This window comes from Cynocephalus volans, chromosome 9 (genome assembly GCF_027409185.1).
Source record: "Cynocephalus volans isolate mCynVol1 chromosome 9, mCynVol1.pri, whole genome shotgun sequence".
In the NCBI taxonomy this organism is placed as follows: domain Eukaryota; kingdom Metazoa; phylum Chordata; class Mammalia; order Dermoptera; family Cynocephalidae; genus Cynocephalus; species Cynocephalus volans.
In genome coordinates this window covers 56,860,445-56,886,510 of record NC_084468.1, presented here as the reverse complement: position 1 = coordinate 56,886,510, position 26,066 = coordinate 56,860,445, and positions in this window count along the sequence as shown.

Sequence of the window (26,066 nt, the reverse complement as noted above, 5' to 3'; positions counted from 1 at the left end):
CTTGGGAACCAAATAAAAATGCAGCTTCCTTGACACCATTCCCAGATATCATGATTCAGGATTGGGGGCAAAGAATTTGGATTTTAAACAAGCATCTCGGGTAATTCTGCTAGAGGCAGTATATATACACCATGAATCTACGTTATTTTAGACCTTTTAATGAGGTATTCAATTCTTCTTCTTACTACTTATATTCAGGAAATACTAAAATAAGAAAAGTGATTAACTCTGAATAAACCATGCAGAAGGATAATGATTTTTCTGGTAAAAAGCACACACAAAAATATAGTAGGTTTTCTTTCTTTCAGTTATTTCTAACTATTCTCATTTGAGAATATCTTGTTTATCAATGTTTTCTTTGCTTTTACTTTTTTTGGTACAAAGAATAGAGAACAATTTGGCTTGGACTTATGTAATAAAATAAAACATAAAAGGTAAAGCTGTTAATGGACGTAAACAATGCAATAATGGAAAATAGTATATGGATTCTATGTGACGACACAAGAAATCTATATACAGATCTGAGTAGCTGAGAAAGTCTAAGTGACTTTTCCTATGTTCATGTGAATCACTAGAGGGCAACATATACTATCCCTTTAACAATCATATAGCATAGTCAGAATTGTTCACGGAGAGAGTGAAGTGGAAGAGACAAAACTGGAAGAAGTCATGTAGATAAAAGCTGCAACTATAATTACTAAAATCATTAGTTAACTTAGTTAACTACATGCAACCATCAGTAATCAGTTATTCTAGTAGAAACACCTACTGAGTGAAGTCTTAAGATTTTTCTCAAATTAATTTTTGAAGAAAAATCAAGTAGACATGGTTACTGTTTTTTGAGAGCCATGCACACAATCTTGTAGAAAAAAAAATGAAAAGTCATGAAAAATGGAGTGTTTTTCTTTTCTTTTCCTCAAGCATATGCATCGATTACAAAAGGGCAGCACAGTAACTTTTATTCTGTGCAGAGTGCCCGGCCAATGTAGCCTTCTGTTCTTTGCATAGTATGCACGGGATCATTTCAATACTGCTTAGATTTTTTAAAACGTGAAGGAAGCTTCCAAGGGGGAATGATTCAGTAATTTACTATCTTTTCAACCAGAATCAAGAGGTGAAAAAAACACAATACCTTAGAAATTGCAGTTCTGATTTACATACTTAAAGTAAATTTTTTAAAAATTTCTTATCTAGAGACTGTCTTTGTATTTGTGTTTTAACTGTAAAATGCTATAAATCCATTTTGGGAGAAAGTTGGCTACAATAATGGGTAAATAAAATTTTTAAAAATGAGTAAATCTAAGTGAGTAATCTAGTTTTCTGTCCCCCCAAATTAAAAGCAACAATAAACCTTAGAGAGAGAACTGAGATGGGGAAAGGATATGATATGGAGGCAGAGAAAGTGAACTTAGTAAAAACAAAGCTGCATGTTTTAAACATTTTATTTTAAAATAAGCAAAGTTTCCTTTAATATATATTCTAATTATTCTGTTTCAAATAGAGGAGACTGATAATTACAATTAGCAGTTAACTTATTAAACACTACGTGCTAGGCAAAATGCTTTATTATGTCATTTAGTCCTCACAATGCATTCATGGAATGAGAACGATCATATACATTTCCTACATGGGTAAACTGATTGTAGAGGTTAATTTAGTGATGGAGGTAAGACTCAAATCCAAGCATTGAGTTCAGAGCCTGCAGTCATCACAACTATGCTCGACTGCTTTCCATGAATAGAGAATATCTCTGCAGGAGAATAATAACTAACATTTAGGCATCTCTGCCAGACAATGGGTAAATAAATTTCATATTCATTCAAAATTGTTAATTCCACTCTTATTTTAGTCTAAAAGTCTGCATGGAAACTTTATCCAGGTCCCCATTTCTTATAAAATATATGGAGAAGTTGAGACATTTATATGTGTAAAATCAACTTGGCTTATTTTAAAAACAGTAAACCAGAGTTCAAGATTAGTTGAAAAGCATATGAATACAATTTAGAATTTGGGAATATGTGCTAAAGAGAATCCTTATTACAATTATTCAATTTACCAAAATGTGTAGATTTTTTTTTCTTTCCTAGTTTTTGCTCTTTAACACTGAATTTGAAAACATATTGGGTATGCACACAAAGCATCTTAAGATAAAAATTCATTTTAAGGAGATTAGTTGATAAAACAATCACAATATAACCCTAAGAGTGCCAGGGTGTCTGTGGCACAGGGAAATGAAAACTTGTCACCATGCTCTTTCTCATTAAAAATATTCACTGTTTCTGGTTTTCAAACATTATCAATGTATAATATGGGGTTAAGCCATGCTATTAAAAACTTTTTTTTCTCCTCTTACATATATTTTAAATGATTAAGCATGTGTTTGCATTTTATAGTAATAGGCATTTGAGAGAAATCGTGAATGGATGAGATTAAGCAATAATATTTTGAAACAATAAGAATGGGTTAAATATAAAACTTAAAACTTGACATTTTCACAAGATAATGATAATGGTGAAAGAAAATATGAGAAGGGTGAAGAAGGAAAAGGGGAAATTATGAATTAAGTAGAAGAAAATACTTGTTAGAAGAAGAAATGAAGACTAATTAGAAAAATGTAAAATCAATAAATATGTGACTAGATATACTGACTAATTTTCATTTTTTATCACTTCAAACTTTTTACACTATGCTCTGCTATGCAGAATCCAACATTTTTTCTCTTTCTCCAAATGGAGTAGTCCTTGAAATATTTCTTATACCACTAGGGTGCCATTCAGTAAATTGCTTCTTCATAAGCACTAAATTGCACACTAATGTCTTGAAAAAGAAAGCCATCTACTCCCTAGGATTATAAATGTTATTTCATTAGTTCTAAAATACACCTATGAGGATAAAAAATGAAAATGGGAAATATTTCTATCACTATAGAGGTTGAACAATTGAGACACTGAATGTAGAACATCAGAATTATCAATATTTTCAATTCCAGAGCTCCCAATATAAAATCTAATGTTTGATCTACTAAGGAATGTACAGTTCAGATATCCACATGCCCATGTTTGCAAAGCATGTACTAAATGCTGTGAAAAATCTCTCACATCCATAACCTTTATTCAATCTGTTATCTCAAGGATTCTTTCTGTAAAAATTGTGGGCAAATGAAAGAAATTGTAATTGGATAAAATAAGGCAGTAGATAGTAAAATAAAGAGTAGGTGAATGAGTGAAACATAAATGTTCATATTTTTCAGCAAGATAATATTAATTCTGAAATAAAACATGACACAGGAAGGGGACAAGAAGAAATGACTTTGGATAAGGTGTTTTATAGAAATGCCTTCCATGTTTGTATTTTAAAATTCGTTCTGTAATTTACCTCTTTCCGAATGTCTTTATTTCCTGCCCCCTTACTTATGAATACAGGATTTCTATACTTTGTCATGACTCAGTGTTTTTTTATTGCTTATTTGCTGTTCTCTGCATGGTAAGATGGAAGGCAAGAAGGTAAGTCCTTGAGGGCATGAGTCTTTAGACAGTCACAATGTTTCAGTGTCTCCGGAGTAGTATTCTCATAACTGCTGTGGAAGCAGTGATGATACTGGGAGCCAAGCCGAAGCCTGGGCTGTCTTAGCCTCTTAGGGCCTTACTGGGTCACCTTATTCTGTTGGCCCCAATGCCCTGATTCCTGCTGACATGGCTTTATTCCACGTCAAGGTCAGTATTTTAAACCAAAATTGTCTAACATCATTTCCCCAAAGCGTTCTGGCTCCTTACATATGTAGTCAATTTTCCCCATTCCTTTAGTTTCTTCCTTCTCAGAGTCTGTGGCTGTTCTTCCCAACTATCAGGACGCTGGGCCTCACTAACCCACGTGACATTATCTTGGACTTCAGAAACTAAGATTCAGAGTCCCAGTTTCCTTTCAACCAGGTGATTATCTAGCCCTTACCTTATCGAAATATTTGTGTGCAGACAGACGTGTCTAGGGAGGTCAAGCTTATCTTCACACATTAACAATATCTAAGCTTAAACTCAAACTACTATTACTTGTTTTCCAAGAATTATGTGTGGGTGCTTGACAAATAGCTAAAGAGGACATGTGAGGCTGTTTCTAGACTGCCAGCTTAAAAGTACATTCCAGTATTCTGGCTCTATTTCATTTTTTGGAATCTTAGAATTCAGTCTCTGCAGGGCTCCTTGCTACAGTTGTACTGGTTCCCCAGAAGTCAGGTCAAGTAAAATCTTGCCTGTTTCTAGTATATTTACTTTTCATACCTCTCATATTGATTTAAAATGCACATATACATACCCCCCCCCCCCCACACACACACACTGATTTTACTCTAGGGGGAGAACCCTATTTGGGAAAATGTCTATGTTCCATAATTTGATAAAATATCAATTTCCCACTTAAACTCATTAGCTTAAATTTACTACTAGAGTATTTCGAAGAGGAATTTCAACTAGTTGTGTTAGGAGAACAAAAAGACATTCGGTAAGAACTTAATTTTATTGTGAAATAAATTTGTACTCTGACTTCCTAGGACTTTTTCCATTGAGATCTGAAACTCAGTGGTAATGGTCATATTAGTTCCAACACTACTTCCTCTACCTAAATGATATATTGTTATATCATTGCCAGTTAAGATGACCTTGTCCTGCTGACATATCTTCAACGATTGATGGTGACAGAGGTGTTGACGTTTTCTGCACTGTTTTTCTTCTCTGTAACCTGATTTGGTATCTGTAATTCTTCACCAATCTGCCCTTTTCCATCTTCTACAATCAGTTGAAAAAAAGGCATTATTCCCTACTTGCATTTTACGTTGCTCAAGCTGCTCAATGACTCTTGAACTTGGAGTATGTGAAAGGTGGTAAGAAGACAGCTAACTATTCAGAACCCCAACTGCATACATTAAGATAGTCAATGTCTGGGTCTGTTATGGCTGATTCAATTACTTTAATGATTCTATGACTATTCAGGTTTTCTGTTTCTTATATTTTGGAGAAACTATATTTTTCTAAGTGTTATGTAATTCCTTTAAGTTTTTAAGTAGCCTATGGTTATTTAGCATATTTCCTTATTTTCTGCTTATTCTCTTCATCCTATAGTTATTTTTCTTGTTTCAAACTTAATTTATCTCTCTTTCTTAATATTGTTAGGGCTTTGTTTTATTAGTACGTTCAAAAAACTAATTGTCTTTTTGATATTTTCTATTTTATCTTGATTCTACAATTCTCGATTCTGTAATTAGATCAATTTCTGTTCTAATATTTATTTTTCTTCATTTTGCTTTATTTCCACTGATACTACTTTATCTGTCTTTTAGATTGGGATGCATTTTTAGCTTTTCTTTTCTATAGTAAATGTTCAAGCCTATAAATTTTCTTCTACTACTTTAGAAACAGCTACACATTTCAATGTGGCATTTTTATTCTTCATTTCTACTGTGAAATTCTCATTATAATTGCCTTTCATGGCTATGTTTGGTATGAGATTGTGGTTTTAAATTTAAACATATATTTCATATTATATTGTTTGTTTTCAGATTCTCAAAAGAAATATTTTCCCAATCTGCCCAAAGCCAAGAATGAGACCAGTACTTTTTTTCACTTTCTCCTTTTCATGTCCCAAGTTTATGTAGAATATATAAAAGTTTCCCATTAGGCACTTCACCCTGAGCAGACCCTGTGTTTTCTCTCTTGTCCTCAAATCCTGTGTAGTAATCACAGCAGATATTTGGTTAGTTCAGAATGTGGCTTGAACATGTATGGTTAAATCTGGCTATTGTGGTTTCCTATTTCTTTGGAGTCTTTTTTCTCTTTCATTTTACCCTCTGCAGATGTTTCTGTTCCAGATCAACGTTTATTAAATTATTTTACAGTTGTTGGCAGTTGTTCAGGTTGTCTAGTTTTCCACATTGTCAAAAAAAGATTCTCAACAGAACTTGATGTTGTTAATATGTAATCAGTATTTATAATAAATATAAACATACCTTAAAATTGTTAAATATTTCGAGGGTGAGAAATTATACATATCCTCATGGCATGTGAGTCCAATAGAAACTAGTAATTTTCCTTAAATTTAGGGGCTTCCTTTAAAGCCAGCTTAGACCATTTAGAGAAAAGTAAACCTTCAATTTGATAACTACATTTACTTGGAATCAACTTCAATTTTAAATGAACTTTTTGGTAACAACAGGATTTTATTCATTTTTATAGGAATATACTGTCAACCTAGACTGTTCATGTTTAATTTAAAAAATCGTTTTGGTTTTAGGGCCTATGAAATTTGTGTTTCTTAAATTAATTAATTAATTTATTTTTACAATGTGGTTGAATTTTGTGGCCCTTTACCAATTCCTCCCTTTCCACCCTTCCCTCTCCCGCCTCCTTCTCCCCACCTCCCACCCCCATCAACATCATATCTGTTCACTTATTTTAACAAGCTCAAGAAATTATTGTGATTGTTGTCTTTTTCCCCCCCATTTGTTTGTTTGTATATTTATTAATTTATTTTATTAGCTCCCGCACAAGTGAGAACATGGAGTGTTTCTCTTTCTGTGCCTGGCTTATTTCATTTAACATAATTTTTTCTAAGTCCATCTATATTGCTGAAAATCATAGTATTTCATTCTTTTTTATAGCAGAGTAGTATACCATTGTGTAGATATACCACATTTTCCTCATCTACTCACCTCATAGTGGACATTTAGGCTGGTTTCAACTCTTGGCTGTTGTAAGGAGTGCTGTAGTAAACATAGGAATACAGGTATCCCTTTGACATGATAATTTCTATTCCTTCGGGTATATACCGATCAGTGGGATAGTTGGGTCATATTGCAGTTCTATCTATAGTTGTTTGAGGAAATTCCATACTATTTTCCATAATGGCTGCACCATTTTGCAGTCCCACCAACAGTGTAGGAAGGTTCCCTTTTCCCTGCATCCTCACCAGCATTTATTATTGTTGGTCTTTTGGATATTAGCCATCCTAACTGAAGTAAGATGATTTCTCAAAGTGGTTTTGATTTGCATTTCTTGAATGCTGAATGATGTTGAGCAGTTTTTCATGTGTTTGTTGGCCATTCGTATATCTCCCTTAGAGAAATGCCTATTCAACTCCTTTGTTCATGTTTTAATCAGGTTATTTGTTTTTTTACTGTTAAGCTGTTTGAGTTCCTTATATATTCTGGATATTAATTCTTTGTCAGATGCATATTTTGCAAATATCTTCTCCCACTCTGGTTGTCTTTTCACTCTGTTGTTTCTTTTGCTGTGCAGAAACTTTTTAGTTTGATATAATTCCATTTGTTTATTTTTCCTTTTCTGCCTGTGCTTTTGGGGTCACATTCATGAAGTCTATGCCCAGCCCAACTTCCTGAAGTGTCTCCCCTATGTTTTCTGTTAGGAGCTTTATTTTTTTAGAATGTACACTTAATTCTTTAATCCATTTTGAGTTGATTTTGATATAAGGCGAGAAGAATGGATCTAGTTTTATTCTTTTACATATGGATGTCCAATTTCCCAGCACCATTTATCGAAGAGGCAGTCTCTTCCCCAGTGTGTGTTCTTAGTACCTTTGTCAAAGATCAGATGGCTGTATGTGTATGGGTTGATTTATGGATTCTCTATTCTGTTGCATTGGTCCATGTGTCTATTTTTATGCCAGTACCATGCTGTGTTGATTATTGCTTTGTAGTATAGTTTAAAGTCATGTAGTGTTATGCCTCTGGCTTAATTTTTTTTGCTCAGGAATGCTTTGGTTATTAGTGATCTTTTGTTATTCCATACGAATGATAGAATTATTATTTTCATTTCTGTGAAGAATGTCATTTGTATTTTGATGAGGATTGCATTGAATCTGTAGATCACTTTGAGTAGTATGGACATTTTCACAATATTAATTCTTCCAATTCAAGAGCATGGGAAATCTTTCCATCTTCTTGTGTCCTCTTTAATTTCTCTCAAAAGTGATTTGTAGTTCTCATCATTGAGATTTTTCACTTCTTTGGTTAACTTTATTCCTAGGTATTTTATTTTATTTTTTGTGACTATTATAAATGGGCTAGCTTTCTTGATTTCTTTTTCTGCTAGTTCATTGTTGTAGTATAAAAATGCTACTGATTTTTGTGTCTTGATTATATATCCTGCAACTTTGCTGAAATCATTTATTAACTCTAAGAGTTTTTTTTTTTTGTAGAGTCTTTAAGTTGTTCTCTATATAGGATCATATCATGTGCAAACAGTGACAATTTGACTTCATCTTTTCCAATCTGGATGCCCTTTATTTATTAGACCTCAGACAACACAGAAGATCATTTCTGTGCAGTACTTTTCCATAGTTGATCCAGCCATTTAGAACTAGGTCAGTTGCAGAGCTGTTCCAATGAATATTCCAAGCTGAGACTGATTCAAAAATTAATTGCATTTGTAGAAATTTGAGTTAAGTTTCTCTTTGACCTCAGGGCCAAGAGTACCTATTGCCTCTTTTTAACAAGAAGTATATAACTAAGAGAAACTATGAGATAATTTAGTTTATGAACTTAATTTCATTTAGTAGCTGCTTCTAAAAGAAATAAAGTTCATAAATTACTTCCTTTTCATATGCATATGAGAACAGGTACTATTAAACTGTTAGTTCAGCATTTTTCAAAGTATGCTTCAAAGTTCTGATTTGTGGGCAGATAACAAGTGTGATATAACATAGTTTTCCATAATAAAATAATTTTAAGAAATACTGAATTAAATAAAATTAAAGTATTTTTTCCACTACAGGATTCCACTTAAACTTTAATATTTTAATAATAATTGTTAAACTCTAAGAAGGAACATCTTTGACTTTATTTGACTAAAGATACTTTTACGTTGGAGTAGCATACTTAACTATAATATAACAAACATACCAATATGTAGCTTCTTGTTCATTAGTTAGCTTCCTAACTTGGAGGTTGAAGTGGGAAGATGAAAATGTAAAAATAATCGTAAAATATCTAGCAAATGCAGTAGGTGTGAATACATCCTTAGAATGTTCAATTGAGCTCAGTTAAAATGAATACAAATAATTGCCATAATCAAAATAATTTGCTCAGTTCTATTAACTATTAGTTAGTCCAATTAACTAAGCAAACTAATATGAAAGTTTACTATGCCTGGATTATCCAAAGAGAAATCTGAAATGTGTGCTGGATTTCCACTATCCAGCATAAGGTGAGCCTGAGACAGCAGGACCAACTATATTGTAACATTTAGAAAACATGTTTAGCCTAAGTAAAAAAAAAACACTATGAATGTGAATTTGAGAGGTGTTTTGGATAGGGAAAAGAATAGATTTAGGAGGGATGTCTTTTGAGGGCCTATAAATAGAGTGACTATATAATAATGCTAACAAGAACATTTATGAAAATGAAAGGAGGGCTATTAATAATTGTCAGTCTTTTTTATAATAGCTGTTTCAACAGATGTGAAGTGATACATCATTGTGGTTTTAATTTGCCTTTCTCTGATTGTGATTTTGAGCATTTTTTATTTAACTGATCGTCATTTGTATGACTTCTTTTGAAAAATGTTTATTCAGATCCTTTGCCCATTTTTCATCAGGTTATTTGTTTTCTTACTGTTGAGTTGTCTGAGATTCTTATATATTTTGGGTATTAACCCCTTATCAAAAAGGTGAAAGATAGCAAGTGTTGGAGAGGATGTGGAAAAAGCGAACTCTTGCATACTGTTGGTGAGAATGTAAATTAGTACAGCCTGATGGAAAACAGTATGGAGGTTCCTCAAATAAAAATGGAAGTACCATATGATCTGGCAATCCCACTGCTAATTATATATCCAAAGGAAATGAGATCCATATGTGAAAGATACATCTGCACTCCCATGTTCATTGCAGAATTAGAGGATGAGGGCAGGGAGACTGGGAGATATTGGGTAAAGGACATACTTTCAGGTAGACAGAAGGAATAAGTTCAAGAGATCTACTGTATATCATGGTGACTATAATGAATAACAATATATTTTATACTTAAAAATTGCTAAGAGAGTAGGTAAAAATTGTCAGGATAATATGCAAAAATTAAACTGTTCTTGTAAACTTTAAATTTCCTCTTGAAATAAGATATCAGAAGGAATCTTTAGAAGAATATAGATATATATCAATACAGTCATATGTCATTTAATGATTAGATACATTCTAATCATCATTAGGCAATTTTGTCATGTGCAAACATCATAGAGTGCACTTATACAAACCCAGATTGTATAGCCTACTACACTTCTAGGCTATATGATGTATAGCCTATTGCTCTGACCACCATTATGTATGTGGTCCATTGTTGACCAAAACATCGTTACATGATGCATGACTATATTATAAATTTTAATAAAATCTTTTTTGTTGAAAAACTTAAAGAAAAGATTGTTTCAGTAAGAGTTATTTTTTAGTATATCAAGATTTCAGAGGTAACTATAAGTTTCTGAAAGAGTTCAGAACGTGCCACCCCATAATATGTTGTTTTGGCATACTGACTATTTTTTAAAATGGCAGGTGTGAGAAGGACACTCTGATTCCTTTTTTTGCTTTCCTTGAAAACATGAAATTCCCATGTGAGAGCTGCTCTCCCTATGTCAGGAGAAAAGAAACATTCTTATCAAAAACAGGAAGTTGAACAGAATTCTGTACAAAGAGCCTTTGTTACAATAATTACCTTCCTTTAGCCTCCCCATTTATTTTAGCGTTCAAGAATTGCTTGTCTTTGTTCAACTTAGTGTACAAGCATTTAGGTTTTACCAGTTCTTTAGGTCTTCATTTTACTATGGGGACCTCATGTAGATGTAAAAATCTTCATGCTTTTTTCCTATGAATCTCTTATGCCAAATTAATTTTCAGGCCCAGCTGGAGACCCTTAGAGGGTAGAGGTAAAGTTTTACCTCCCCTACAGTTCCTCAGAATTGTCAGATTAAGGTCTTCGACTGAAGGGAAAAAACAAAAAACAAAACAAAACTAGATGGGTATAGCAATGACTTTTTAGATGCAACACCAAGGGCACAATCCATGGTAGAAATAATTGATAAGCTGGACTTCCTTCAAATTAAAAACTTCGGCTCTGTGAAAGACAATGTCAATACAGTGAGAAGACAAGCCACAGATTAGAAGAAAATCTTTGCAAAGGCACATCTGACAAAGAACCGGTATCTAAAATACACAGAGAATTATTACAATTCAACAATAAGAAAAGGAAAAAAACGTGCCAAAGACGTTACAGACTCCTCACCAAAGAAGATATATAGATGACAAATAAGCATATGTAAAGATGGTTCACATCATATTTCTTCAGAAAAATGCAAATTTAAACAAGATGCCACTAAAAACTTACTAGAGAGGCCAAAATCCAGAATACTGGCAACACCAAATGCTGGAAAGGATGGTGGAGCAACAGGAACTCTTATTTCTGGTGGGAATACAAAATGGTAGAACCACGTTGGAAGACAGTTTGGCAATTTCTTACAGAACCAAATGTGCTCTAACCATATGATCTAGCAATCATGCTACTTGATAATTACCCACAGGAGTAACTTATGTGCTCACAAATACTTGCACACAGATATTTATAGCACCTCTATTCATAAATTTCAAAAATTTGGAAGCAACCAAGATATCCTTCAGAAGGTGAATGGATCAACTGTGGTACATTCAGACAATGGAATATTATTCAGTGCTAAAAAGAGCTATCAAGCCATGAAAAGACATGTAGAAAACTTAAATGCGTATTACTGTGAAAGAAGCCAATCTGGAAAGGCTACATACTGTATGATTCCAACTATATGACATTCTGGAAAAGGCAAAACTATGGAAACAATAAAAACCTGAGTAGTTGCCAGAGTTTGGGGGAGAGGGATGAATAGGCGGAAGACAGAGGAGTTTTAAAGCAGTCAAAATACTCAGCATAATACTATAATGATGGCTATATGTCATTATACATTTTTTCAAACGCATAGAATGTACAACAGCAAGAGTAAACCCCAGTGTAAACCATGGATTTTGGGTAATAATGATGTGCCAGTGTAGGTTCATCCACTGTAACAAATGTATCACTCAGGTGGGGGGGGTGTTGATAATGGGGGAGGATTTACATGTGTGGGGGAGAAGGCAGTGTTTGGGAGCTGTCTGTACCTTCCTGTCAATTTTGCTGTGAACCTAAGACTCCTCTAAAAATGTTTTAAAATATACAGAAACAACCAAAAAACCAAAACAAATATACAAATATACATATACACATTTCTTTATCAGTCCACTTGTATATGTTACCCATTAGGAAAGGGAGAATTGTGGAAAGAGGATAGAAACTGAGTGATCTTTTCATTATATTCACAATAGTCTCATTCCAAAGCTGTTACAGTATCTTATAGACATCTGTTTGTCATTTATACAAGACATGCATTTGCATATAATTTAATTTCAGAGCATTTATTTATAATTATCTTATTTTGTCTTACAATTCCATTATGTGGCCTGTGGATTCATGATTTGGGACTTTGCTCTAATATTTACCTAGCCTCTTCCATGAACTTTGTATGAGCTACACAAGGTGTTCTTTTAATGCAATCTGAGGAGAGTACAGTGAAGTGTAAGGGGGAAGCGTGAGAAGGAAAGTCAGATGGTATGAATGATGTCTCATTTTTCTGACAAAGAATATTACAAGGATGGAAAATGATACACTGTGAATCCATTGCAGAGACAAAGATTGTGATGAGAATTGGTACGAACGTAACCGACTGCATTCTCATTACACTCTGCGCATTATAATCTTATCCTCCTCAGAGGCTGCCCCTCCTCCGATGACTGAAAGGTTTTCCTCATCGCACTCCTTCAGTTTGCTTTACAATTATTTTTTAAATGAATGGACCATTAGGAAAAGAAAGTAATGAAAAATTTCAAAATTGATACCTGAGCTTTAATTCCAACAATAAGTTAAGATTTTATTTGCTGGCGTAGAATATTACTTGGTAGTGTTTCAAGCAAAAACTTTCTCTTTACTTTGTCAAGTAAAGCCTGATGAGTGTGGTGTTTGCAGCACAAAATGTAGAAGAAAAAAAAGTTATAAAGAGGCCTGGTAGTTTTTTTTTTAACTACATTGTGATATCTTATTCTTATAATATTATGTAAAATTATTTAATTGAAATTACAAAATTGATGTGATAATTGAGTATTGATCTATAAAATAATATATGTCATAAGTTAATTGTAGAATAAATTGAAAACGTGGTAAACGTATTTTCTTCAAAAAGATGTGGCACTGAGTGTGTTATTACTGAGTTCTCGCAAATTTTGAAATATACTGTTGATTTTTTTAAAAAACAATGATGATTTTCTTAATAAAATGTATCAGAAAATGTCACCAAATACATTTTAGAGTAAAATACTGCAAACATTACCTAGTTAGAAGAAAACTTTTGTGTATTATCCAGTATTGTCCTAGTGGTCCAAACTCATGAGATAAGTCCAAAAAAAAAAAAAAAAATACTACTGGAAATGTAGTCACAAAAATAGCATTACTTCAAGGTAACTTATTTTTAATCCAGAAAGACAAAGAATCAACTAGAACAGAGCTAATAAGGATTCAGATTTCTTCACACATAGTGATTAATATCTTCCTTCAGTCCTAGTAATACCAATTACTATATAAAAAATCCACAATAGCAACAAAACTATAAAACTCCTAAAAGGAAATGATAATCTGTATAAAATAATAAACTATAACTGAGGAGTGGAAATAGTGATAAATTAGATCTGGATATGTATAGTGCATATAGGAATGTTTGTGTCATAAAACTTGTTTCAAAGCTATAGAAAATGATTATTCAATAAATTGCTGTAATATAACCTGGTATCTATATGGAAAATAAAATATTCATCTTACATTAATAATAGTACATTTCAGATGTGTGTTTAGTTTAAATATAAGATCTAAAATTATCACTGAGCCAGAATAAAATATAGCGGCAAATATTTTATAATGAGATAGGGTATTAAAGCTTAATATCTTCTGTATACTAACAAGAGGACAAACATTGGAAAAATGCAAAATTATGACATCACATTTCTCACCTAACAAGCTGAAGCTTAGAAAGATTGATAATCATGTTGGTGAGGATGGTTGGAAGTAGAAAAGCATATTGCTAGTAGAAATGCACTTTAATTTTTGGAGTGTAAATTCATAATATCTATCTACCCACATTTAACACTTTCAACTTTTAACTTGGCCATCTTGTGGCAATCTCTTTTACATTTGTATTATCCCAGTATACCCAGAGATCGGTGAAGAACGGGAAAGTGCATGGCACTGCATACTAGGATGCAATTGTAAAATATAAGAGTAAATCTAAGAGTGCTGAGGGTTCAACATATTTGAAGGCTGTACAATGTATTTTTATTGAGATATAGATGATTGTACATATCTGTGAGTTTAATATAAATTCCTGTGTGCAATATATGATGCTCAAATCAGGATAATTAGCATAGTCAATATTATACAATGTAATCATTTTTTGTGGCCCTGTATCAGTTTTTCCCTTATCCCTCTTCCCTTAATTTTTAAGTGCGGGGGAGGTTAAAAAGCTACAGAAAATACGTTAAAAAAAATCTCATTTTTGTGAAATACATAATAAAATATACAACTGATACACAAAAAATAGATAATTTAATATTTTATGTGAAAACAATAATTTAATATTTTATTTGATATAATTTATTTTTAAGGATCACATGTTGATTTTATAACTTAAAAATACACAAAAGAAAATTATATTAACATGAAATATATCCATTCTCTTGCATCTCATTATGCCACTGATCTGCTTAAAATTTTTTGGTTTTGCTTTACCTACAATACAAGATAGATCTCAGATCTCTTGCTGTGAGTTGTAAGCCCTTTCATATTTGGATTTAGGCAAGATTTCTATCCACGTTACTGCCAGTTACCTCATGCCCCTTCCACATGAGTCTATTTGGTTGTATAAACTCATCATGAAAATTCATTCTCCATGACACTGCTGGTGTTATTCTCTTTGCCTGGATTTGTCTCATTTTCTGCCTTGCCTTCAAAAATCTTCAGGATTCAGGGTCATTTCTAATGTTTTATTCTAATGTTTTATTCACCTCTGAAGTTTTATTCAAGACCCTTAAGCAGACTTAACAGAATCCATAGGCAAATTATTGAGTATATCAGCCTCGATTTCCTCTTCTGTAGAATGTGAGGATTATGTGAGATACCCATGCATATAAAAATTTCTGACACATGGCAGGCACTCAGTAAATGTTAGCTGTTATCAGTAGCAATACTTTTTTGTGCTCCTATATCACATTTGTTAAATTCTTTCATGGTGGCAATTATATTTAATCTCTATCTTCTATTGCATCATAAGCATACTTTGTGATTAATACAAAGCCACCTACATAATATGCCCTCAGTAAATGTTGATTGAATAAACAGATCATCACTGGTAACTTGAATTTTTATTTAAAAAAAAACTGGTGAGAAATATATTAAACAGTAAAGAATAAAATTATATTCTCTACAATATTTTTAAGATACTTAGGAGGGCAATTCACAGAAATATATCCTTTCTTGGGAAGAGCAGAAAGTTGAGTGATCTGCTATCATTTTAACTTCGTTAGAGAAGAACCTATTTTTTTTTTAACCTGGACCAACCTGTATGTGATATGTTCAGGCATGCATGCTATTAGGTTCCTGGCCTTTCATGAAAGGGCACCAACCATACTCCTTCCTGACCTGACAGTAGAAGCATAGGGCCCTGTATTTGGCAAATAACATAAAATACCTACTTGGCATATTTTTTTTTTTCTGAGAATAAAACTGCAAATTTACTTATCATCTGTACTAAACCATAGTTGCTATAGTTTAAATGTCTCCTCCAAAATTCAGGTGTTGTCAATGCTATAGTATTAAGAGGTGGATCTTTAAAAGGTAATTAGGCCATGAGGTCTTCTCCCTTGTGAAAGGGATTAAGTCCCTTATAAAAGAGGCTTCATGTGGTGTTCAGCTAGCTTGCCCTTCTTCCTTCTGCCACGTGAGGACACATTGTTCCTCCCTTTTGGAGGATGCAGCCCTCACCAAACAACCAAATCTGCCAGCACCTTGATTTTGGACTTCCCAGCCTCCAGAACAGTAAGAAAATTTCAGTTCTTTATAAATTACCCAGTCTCAGGTATTCTGTTAAAGCAGCTCAAAATGAAGTATGACACTTATACAATACACGTAAGTGTAAAAGCTAATAAACAATAAGTTATAGCAAATTGTCTAGGAGATATGCAGTCAGTCCTCAAATACTCTACAGTATATCTATTCTTGGATTTAATCTAACTGCCTAATAGCTGCAAAACTGAACCATAATCTTCTGTCCTTGGGACCCTTTGCCCCTCTGCCTTACCCCAAAATACAACTGCTTTAAATGAATTGCACTTTGGTGCAATGCATCAGTCTGTACTGAGTTCCAATAAAAGAAGCAGCCCTAGGTCTCCCCTTACTACAGTAACTGTCAGGATCTTTTTGAGGATATTCATTACACATGTTTGTGACATGTTTTCTGAGAATGCAAGGGAGTAATTTCTTAGGATTCAGGGCCTGGGAATAGTCATGCTTCACTTGAATAGCTAGTATATTTGTGATTATAACCTGATATTTTAACATGATAAAGACAGGTGCTGAGAATATCTGGGGGGAAATTATCAGTAAATCGAAGCTGGATTAGAAAAGGAAACATAAACAATAGAAACAGAAAAAGAAAAAAAGAAAACTGCCCCATGTGGCACACAAATAAGAATTATGTAAAGCAAAATTATCCAGATTTCCAGTGATGCTCTATTTCTGTTTCCTATCCTTTCTGAACTTTCCAGTGAATTCCCCTATTGCTAAGTCTGTTATGACTGGATTTTTACTTATATAAAGTAAAAATAATACTAAGATATAATAAATACTAAGAAATAATGTGACACAACTCAGAAAATACTGGTGGGAGTTATTCAGTATTATGTGCAAAGAATGGAGTGAAACAGATTAACTCTGATTTTGTCTTTTAAAAAGTCAGATTGAAAAAGTCATATTAATGTCTTAATTTGTTACAACATGATATCCTCAAACTACAAAAAGAAAAAGAAATTTGTTTTCTTTTTTCCACTTCAACAAGCATTGAGTTGATAAAACAAAGTAATTATTGAGGTGACCCAAAATTAAGTAAAATATCCCATGGATTTTGAAAAACAAATACATTTCTCAGTGAGGTTTGATTCACCCTATATGAAGGAGTAGCTGGACTTTCAAAACATCCAGAAAGACTTAAGTATCAATAATTTAACCAGTAAAAATTATCTCAAAATTAGGAGTCTCCTTACCAGCTCTGCTTAAGGCTAGATTTAGAATTTTTAAACTTCAGACTTTTTAAGCAGCAGCTGTGGTTTCATTTCTTGTTTTCTGTTGAACAAAAGCATTTATTCCAATACTCCTGTGAGATAAGCAGTTGATGGACTAAATGGATTCAGTGACTCCATACCGGTGGCAGACAAGGTAGAGAATGGATTCTATTTGTTGGCAAAAACAAAGTTGCTCTCTCATTGATGGTAGACAGATATTTCCAAGAAATACTGTTTGCTTTTAACCTCCTCACTACTGGCTGATTGCTCACTGGTGAAGGATAAAAGTAGACCTGGTTGAACTCTTGGGTTTATTCTTAAAGAAACTAATTTGACCACATTAACATTTTTATTTAAAGAGCCAACATAGCTAATTTTGAAGCTGTAATTAAATGAAGGGAAATAATTATTGATCTTTTGGCTTCAAAAATTCTAGAATATTTCAAAGGACTGTAGCCTGTTATTCTCTGTAGGATCACATCACCACCTGAGCTTTGCACAGCTAATTAGTACCTTAATTTATTTTATTGCGAAGAATGAAATAACCCAGAAAAGTCTTTTATAGAAAAGCTGATAAAAATTTCCCCAAAGACCTCTCTTACCTGTGAAGTAAACATGTATAACATGGGGAAACATCCTTGTGTTGGCAGTCAGAATGCAGTTTTTGATAGTCTATAGTAATTTTGTAACATTAGTTGTGAACAGTAGACTCAAATTATGAAACAGTAATATTTAAAGGATCTTCCAGAGAAAAAAATTCTATTAAGATATATCATGCACAGAAATATATATTGCACTTTCATAAAGGTATTTTTTAAAATCAGTGCTTGTACTTTTGTAAGGTTTGTAACGTTGATCTTTTGGCTATATTTCAGATATTCATGATGTGTAAAAAGGATACACAACAAAATTTTACAATGAAATCAGAAAGATCATTTTACTCTCTTCTATCTCATAACTTTGGAATTATTTGTGTGATGAATATGCACAGCATCCTGTACACAACAGAACAAAATATAATCCGAGGTCCAGTATGTGTATCAGGCAAGATAATATTTAATATTTTGTTAGAAAAATAAGTTCTGTTCTTTCAGTTTATAATGTTAATTAATGAAGAGGTTGACTAAACAGACATGTAATTTTTTTGTGTGAAATAAAATATATCCACATATATCAGTGAGCATTATTGACTTTTATATGATCCTGGAGGCCTTTTCTAAAACAAATGGTAATTCATGGAAAAACTGCCAATGTAATACAAATGAAGGCATTCACCTTTTTTGAAAACCCTTTAGACAACTTTCTTTTCCATAGTGGTAAACAAATCTTTAAAATAGCCTCATTGGTCCAGAATTATTAGTGAAAAAAGTGTTACAGGTACTGGGAGTTGACTTTTGGCTTCCTCTCACTTCCAAACTCAGACCCAGACTCTACAGTGCTGAAAACATCCTGCTTGCTGGGGTAGCAGAGGGCTCAAGAGTGGAAGTCCTGGTGTTAGACTGCCTAGCTTTGAAGACTGACTCTAACACTTACTGGCGTATGACTTTGGACAAGTTTGGAACCTATTTTGGATCTCACTTATTTCATCAGCAAAATGTGAATCATGATATCTTTCTAACATGAATTTTTAATTTTGTTTTCCTTTGACTCTTTAAGATGAATAATATGCAAAGTTCCTGAACTCAATTAGCTATTATATATATTCTTAGGGTTTTCAACAAAATAAAGACATTTTTTGAAATAGTTTTTTACCTCCTTTGTCTCATATGACAGTTGTTGACTTAAAGCCTAATTTGTCTGATATTAGCATAGCCAACCCTGCTCTCTTTGGTTATCATTTGCATGGAATATCTTTTTCCATCCCTTCACTTTCAGCTTGTGTGTCCTTAAATCTATGGTTATTCTTTTGTTTACAGCATATGCTTGGGTCTTGCTTTTTTTTTCTTTTTTCATTCATTCAGCCACTCTGTCTTTTGACTGAATTTAATCCACTTGCATTTAAAGTAATTATTGATAGGTTGTTTTTTTTAAGTGTTCTTTGTCATGTTGATTATCATCACTTGCCCTTTTCTGTAAAAAAATAGATATATAGTACTTGAAGGTTGTGAGTAGTTTGTTCACTCATTCATTTATTAATTCAGCAAATACTTATTGAGTGGCAGCTGTGTACTAAGCACTATGCTAGACACAGTATTATGAGAGACAAAAACACAGATGTGGCCTTTGTTTTCATGGAGATATTTATTTTAGCAATAGAAATAGACAAAAATATAAATATAATTTTAAATACTAAGAAGAGGTTATTTTACATCAGATATAAGATTTTTTTAGAAACAAAATTTCTGTGAAATTGCTAATGAAGCTTATACATAAAAGATGAGAAGAAATGTTATGCTAATAGATAAAAGGAAGACAGTTCTTGAGCAATGAGGCCAAATACTTTAATTAGATTGATCACGTGTCCTAAGACACTTCAGAGGCCATTACTTTGGAATATGAGTCAGAGGAATATGGCATGATAGGAGTTTTGTAAGAAAGGCTAGAGCTACATTATGCAGGGATTTACATGTTGTGAAAAGAGATTGTATTCAATCTAGATACAAGGGAAAAATATAAAGAGTTTAAGCAGGTGTGAATAATGTGATTTTCTTAAATTATCCCTCTTATTAATATACAATGACTGGGTAGGAGTAGGGCAAGAATGGAAGGGTGGCACTGAGGTTACCAGGTGTCCAGGGATGATGATAATGGCTCAGCCACTGGGGTGGCACTGGAAGCTGGTAAAAGTAAATGAATTAGGGGCTGGCTAGTTAGCTCAGTTGGTTAGAGCACAGTTATATCAACATCAAGGGTTTGGATCCCTGTGCCCCTGTACCAGCCAGCCTCTAAAAAAAAAAAAAAAAAAAAAAGATGGATTAGAGACATCATTTGAAGGTAGAATAGAATAGACAGGACTTGACAAATTGATATAGGGTGTAAAAGAAAAGAAGAAATCAAGAATGCCTTGTAGGAGCCAAGTCTTCATTAGCTGTAATTTTACTAAATAATGTTAACTTTTAGTTGAATTGAATGTATAACAGCAATTTATATATGTTGAAAAATGAAATATGGAATATCTGCATACATGCCAAATTTTTGCTGATAGTAAAGGAACATCTATTTTGAGATGTATGTTGTTGCTTTAGAAATCTAAAGTGCATGAACTTTCAGAAGGAGAGAATAGAACTGTGGTTACTAGAGGTAGGAAAGTGGGAGGGAGAGGGTGATTAGTGAGAAATTGGTGAATAGACACAAGGAATGATTACGTTTTGTAATGATGAACATGCTAATTATCTTGATTTGTTCATCACACATTGTACACAGGTATTGATATTCAACTCTGAATCCCACAAATATGTATAATCAATTATGCTTTAACAAAAAAAAAAAGTTGTCAAAAAGCTAACCTTCTAAAAAGGGCTCTGTCCAGACAGTTCCATACATAGGTGATAAATCCAATGCTATTTAAATTACTCCAGAGCCTCAATAAAGAAGGAAAGCTTCTAAATCCATTCTGTGAAGTAGGACACATAGCATTGTTATCAAAGCCAACAAAAAGCACAAAAGACAATATGCAACACAATATTGGTGTAATAAATAAATAAATTATTAACAAACACAACCTAGTAGTCAATTAAGAGATGTCATTTCAAGAATATGAAGATGGTTCTGTATTAGAAAATATCTCAATATACTTCATCTTTGTAATAGATCCAAGGTAAATGTTATGAACATTTCCAAAGATTTTGGAAAGGCAATGGAAAAATCAAATGTAAGCTAGTCACAAAAGACCACATATTGTCTCATTCTATTAATATGAAAAATCCAGAATAGGCAAATCTGTAGAAATGAAAGTAGATTTGCAGTTGTCTAGGGCTGGGGGTAGGGGGTGGGATGGGGAGTTGGGAAAATATTGGGTCTGGGATCTCTGTTTCGAATGAAAACGTTCTAAAATTCGATTGTGGTGATAGTTGCACAACTCTGTGAGTATACTAAAAGCCATTGAATTGTATACTTTAAATGGGCAAATTGTATGATATGTGAATTGTATCTCAATAAAGCTGTTAAAAAATTAAAAAGAAAAAAATAAGATCTACAGAGAATACTATCGTGCCACTTAAAAGAGTCTTAAATTGAGAGAGATTTTTTCTCCTCTCCAAATGTTTTCATAATGTTTTCTTGGAAAAATTGTAGGTCTTACTGGCTTCAATTCTTTTTATTCTTTTTTCAAAATGTGTCACATTCTGATTTGTAAGACTGTGAAGGGTTTTGCATTGTTGCTGAAAAAACTGTGGTGGGAAGAATACCTATAAAATACTGGGTGGGTGTTTCAGATTAGAAGTGTCTTCTGGAGCAATTAAGGCATTTAATTTATTTTAGTAGGTTTATAAGCACTATGTGCTTCTAAACACTTGAAAACTGTAAAGGTTAAAAAAATGCTGGCATCAGTTCAGAAAAGTGCATGCTTCTACTCACAATCCCCTTGTCACTTGAATAGCACTCAATGTACTCCAAATTCCTGCTGTTATGGAAGACATTGCAAGCTAAATATAGGGAAGTATATAAACCATATTTATCATCAACAGTGCTAAGCACTACCCATATGGGTATGATACAATCAGCAAATGTCATAGAAACCATGACACCTGTGTCATGTCTGTCATGTCTGTGTCTCCCTCAGTATTTTTTTTTTTAACTTTTTACGTCATGACAATAACTTAACCTTATAGGCAAATGTAGGTTTGTTTTGTCCCCAGCCTGCTAGGTACCTGCTAAATACCTGTTAGTCCCTATGAACAGAATTTTGGTGAATGAGCAGAATACAGTTTTTTTTATGGTGATGCATGATTAGTCAGGTTATCAAAGAGTAGTTTATATAGCTAGAAATTAGATTGTAATCTTCGTTTTATGATCTCTTGAGTGTCACAGGATTACTATATTCCTTATCTTGGATAGGAAATGCCCCCTCTCTTTACCCAATACTTTTCCAATACTTTCTTAACAGTGGCAAGAGAAACAAGGATAACATGCATGAGTACAATGCACAATTTATTTTTAAAATTCTCAAACCCTTTTAAGCAATATTTTAAATTATTTTTCATCACGTTTCACTAGAACTGTCAAAAAAAATTGTGTTGCTTACTTTCAATTTCATTTTTGTTGTAGGTAACCATTATCAGGAAAATGGCCTAAAAACAGGTAGTTGCAGAATGAAGAATAAATTGGCCCTTATGATATATAAATTAGAAAATTGGCCCTCCAATCCCAGGGAATTCTTTGAAACTTCACAGTTAGTGATCATTGAGAGCCATACACATAAATGCACATGGCTTCAGGAAACTAGCTAACTGGAGAATATTTAAATTTGCCACTTCCATTAATCCACAGACACCAGTTCTTAAAATTCTTTTTAATCACATTTTATGCCAGACTGAGGACTTCCCTAGATAGCAAATTCCATAAATGTTAACATCCTCCATACTGTGCTTATCAGTGTATTTTCAGCATGTAACTATGCCTGACACAAAATAAATATTTTCTATTTAATCCCAATCTGTAACTATAGCTTTATTAATTTTCTAGTAGACGATTACCATAACTTATTTAACACTATAGCATAGATAGTGGAATTATCACTTTTATAATATATCCTTATCTTTCTCTCCTCATGATGAGTTGAAATACTGAATTCATACTGGCCTCCTATAGAATGTACTGGTTTAGCATAAATTCTTAGGCATCAGAATACTTTGTTTGTTGTGAGAACTTCTACAGGTAATTTAAACTCTAAGCCTCTTTTTTTTTTTTTTTTTTTAAGATGATCATGGTTTTACTTCTGTCACTGTCCATGTTATTTAGAGATTAGAAGATAAGGACATTTTTATGAAAACATCAAAGTGTCTGGTACATTTTTAAGTTTTCAATGCCTGGCATCATCATCATTATCATCAACAACAGCAGTTTAGAATCAAATTAATGTCTGGTCCTTAATTTTAAAATTCTTCATATTGAACATGATGGTACTTTAAACGGGTCTTAAAATTTATTGGGTCCCTACTGGCTACAGAACACATTTTTATATGACCATAGATTATATTACAAATACTCCAGAGAGTCAGAGAATAGGACATAACACAGCAAGTTAGTCGCCAGAAGGGAGGAGTGAAAAGAGGATAGTCACAAGGAATATTTGTATCGATTGTTTCTAATGTGCTCCAATGGTTTATACACTTCAGGCTGAAATGCTCTTGCTGAGATTCTCTTGCTTCTTCTCATGTTCCAAGAAGCTCTTCGGGAATAGTCACCTTGAGTGTTCCTACTGATAATCTGCAAATTGCTGTTTGCAGAAAATTGTCTCGAAGGCTTTTGAACCAGATTTTGCTGATGAGACACTCTTTATGACTGACATGGTTAAGTAAATCTCAGCTTTATCTTCAGAGTTCTCTGAAAAGAATGTTTATGTTTTCCACAGGGATATTTGGAAAGTAAAATTTTAATGTTTACTTAGGATATAGTAATTTTCAATTTTGGGAATATTTGATGCTTCTAGTTCTTAACATACAAAAGATTAAATCTACATCGCATGAGAAAGAAAAAAAAAGTCATGTTGTTACCATCATCTTTATATGAGATGAAGATTTATAATGGCAAAAGTGCAGTTTTTAAGAAATATTTGTGAAAAACATTCAGTCAATTTAATGTAACTGGAAGGGCATAAATAGAAATTCAAAAATAATATAAAAATATTCAGGTAGCAGTTTTCAGTTAACCCTATATTTTTATTTTCTGATGTATATTATTTAGAGAACCCTCTTCCCCACTGCCCCCACTGCCAAAAAAAAGTTCTTTCTAGACTCATGCTTCTTACATTTGCGATGATCCCAAATTGATTCTGTTCACAGGACTGGCTCAACAATAGTAAGTAATTATTAAAAGTATGCTTCTTTACTAGAGGAGATTAATTCATTATTTTTGATATTTGAGCTATCATATGGACATTATATTTCAACATGGTTTGTATTAACAATCTAAATCCTAGTAATGCTTAATATTTCATTTATATTATGTTTGAATTTAAATTATATCTACCATGACTGGGCACTTTAATAAATTTTTCTTGTAGAAATTGAGGGAGGAAATATAAAAATCTAATGATAACTCATTGAAGGTAGATTCAATCGAGATAACATACGAGAAGCCAAAGAACTCTAAACCATACAGAAACACTTTTTGTTGTTTAATAATTTGCACTGAGATCTGGGTTTTAGGAGTCATAAAATTCAATATGGTCTCTAATATTGACTAGGCAATTTTATTGGCCTTTATAACAACTCTCAGATTTTTAATCTAACATCAGATTTCAACTATTTTTATTAAATTGCTTTGAGAAAGGATATAGTAATTTAAAATGGCAAGCTATCATTAATTTATAACAGGTTTTAAACATGTTTTCATATTTTACTTATCAATATATATTTATGATTATTTAAAAGTACTGAAACTTTATTTTTATCGATATATATTTATGATTCATTTCAAAGTACTGAAACTTTATAAAGTTTTTATTTTATAATAAAGAGTGCAGAAAGCCTAATTTCCATTATGATTTATTTCAAAGTACTGAAACTTTATTTTTATAAAATTTTTATTTTATGATAAAGAGTGGAGAAAGCTTAATTTCCTTCTTCTACACAGTGTCAACAGTTCTGAGCTTTGTGTATTTGAATTGTACCAAGCAAAATGCTAACCTACGAAGATCTTTTCTTTCTCAAAACTTTCCTGGAAAAGTAAAATAGCACTGACAGGTTTCAGAGGGAGTCCTTACAGAATTTTAGGCTATGTAGGGAATGAGTTGACTGAGAGATGAAATATGAAGTTATGCTTTGGTTATCTGGGATCCTCAAAATGAGTTTTTCTGTTAATTGAACACTATCTTTGAACACTAATCTTTATTTTTCCTTCAATTTCAACAATTTGAATAAAAATATTTTTAGTAGAATGGGTAATGGTTAGTACTTTTTAACAATAAGGTATCCAGAGCAATAATAATAATGATTCTTCTGTTATTATTATTGCATGCAATAAAATATATCTTGCAAAGATATTAGCCACTAACAAACTACTAGACTACCAGCTACATTTTAAAAGTTCTTTTAGATCAAACCCTTGTGGAACTGGGCTCTTGCTAAGGCCCAGAGGGAAGTGCACAGGTCCAGGTCCAGTCTAAGGCTCCAGGGGGGGAAGAGAAATTCACACTTAGCCCAGCAGCTGCCAAAGTGAGCCCAGACCAGACCATTGCAGCAGCAGGGCTCCGGCTAAGGCCCTGAGGGAAGTGCACACAGACAGCAGCCACCGAGGGGAGCCAAGACCAGACCCTTGTGGCATCGGGACCCAGTTTAAGGTTCAGAGGGAGTCACACACAGCCCAGCAGCCGTGGAGGTGAGCCAAGACCTGTGTGTCACTGGGATTTAGTCTAAGGCCACCCGGGGAAGGGAAGTGCACACAGCCTAGCAGCTGTGGAGGTGAGCCAAGTCCTGCATGGCACTGGGGTCCAGTCTAAGGCCCTGTGGGGGAAGGGAAGCACACACAGCCCAGCAGGC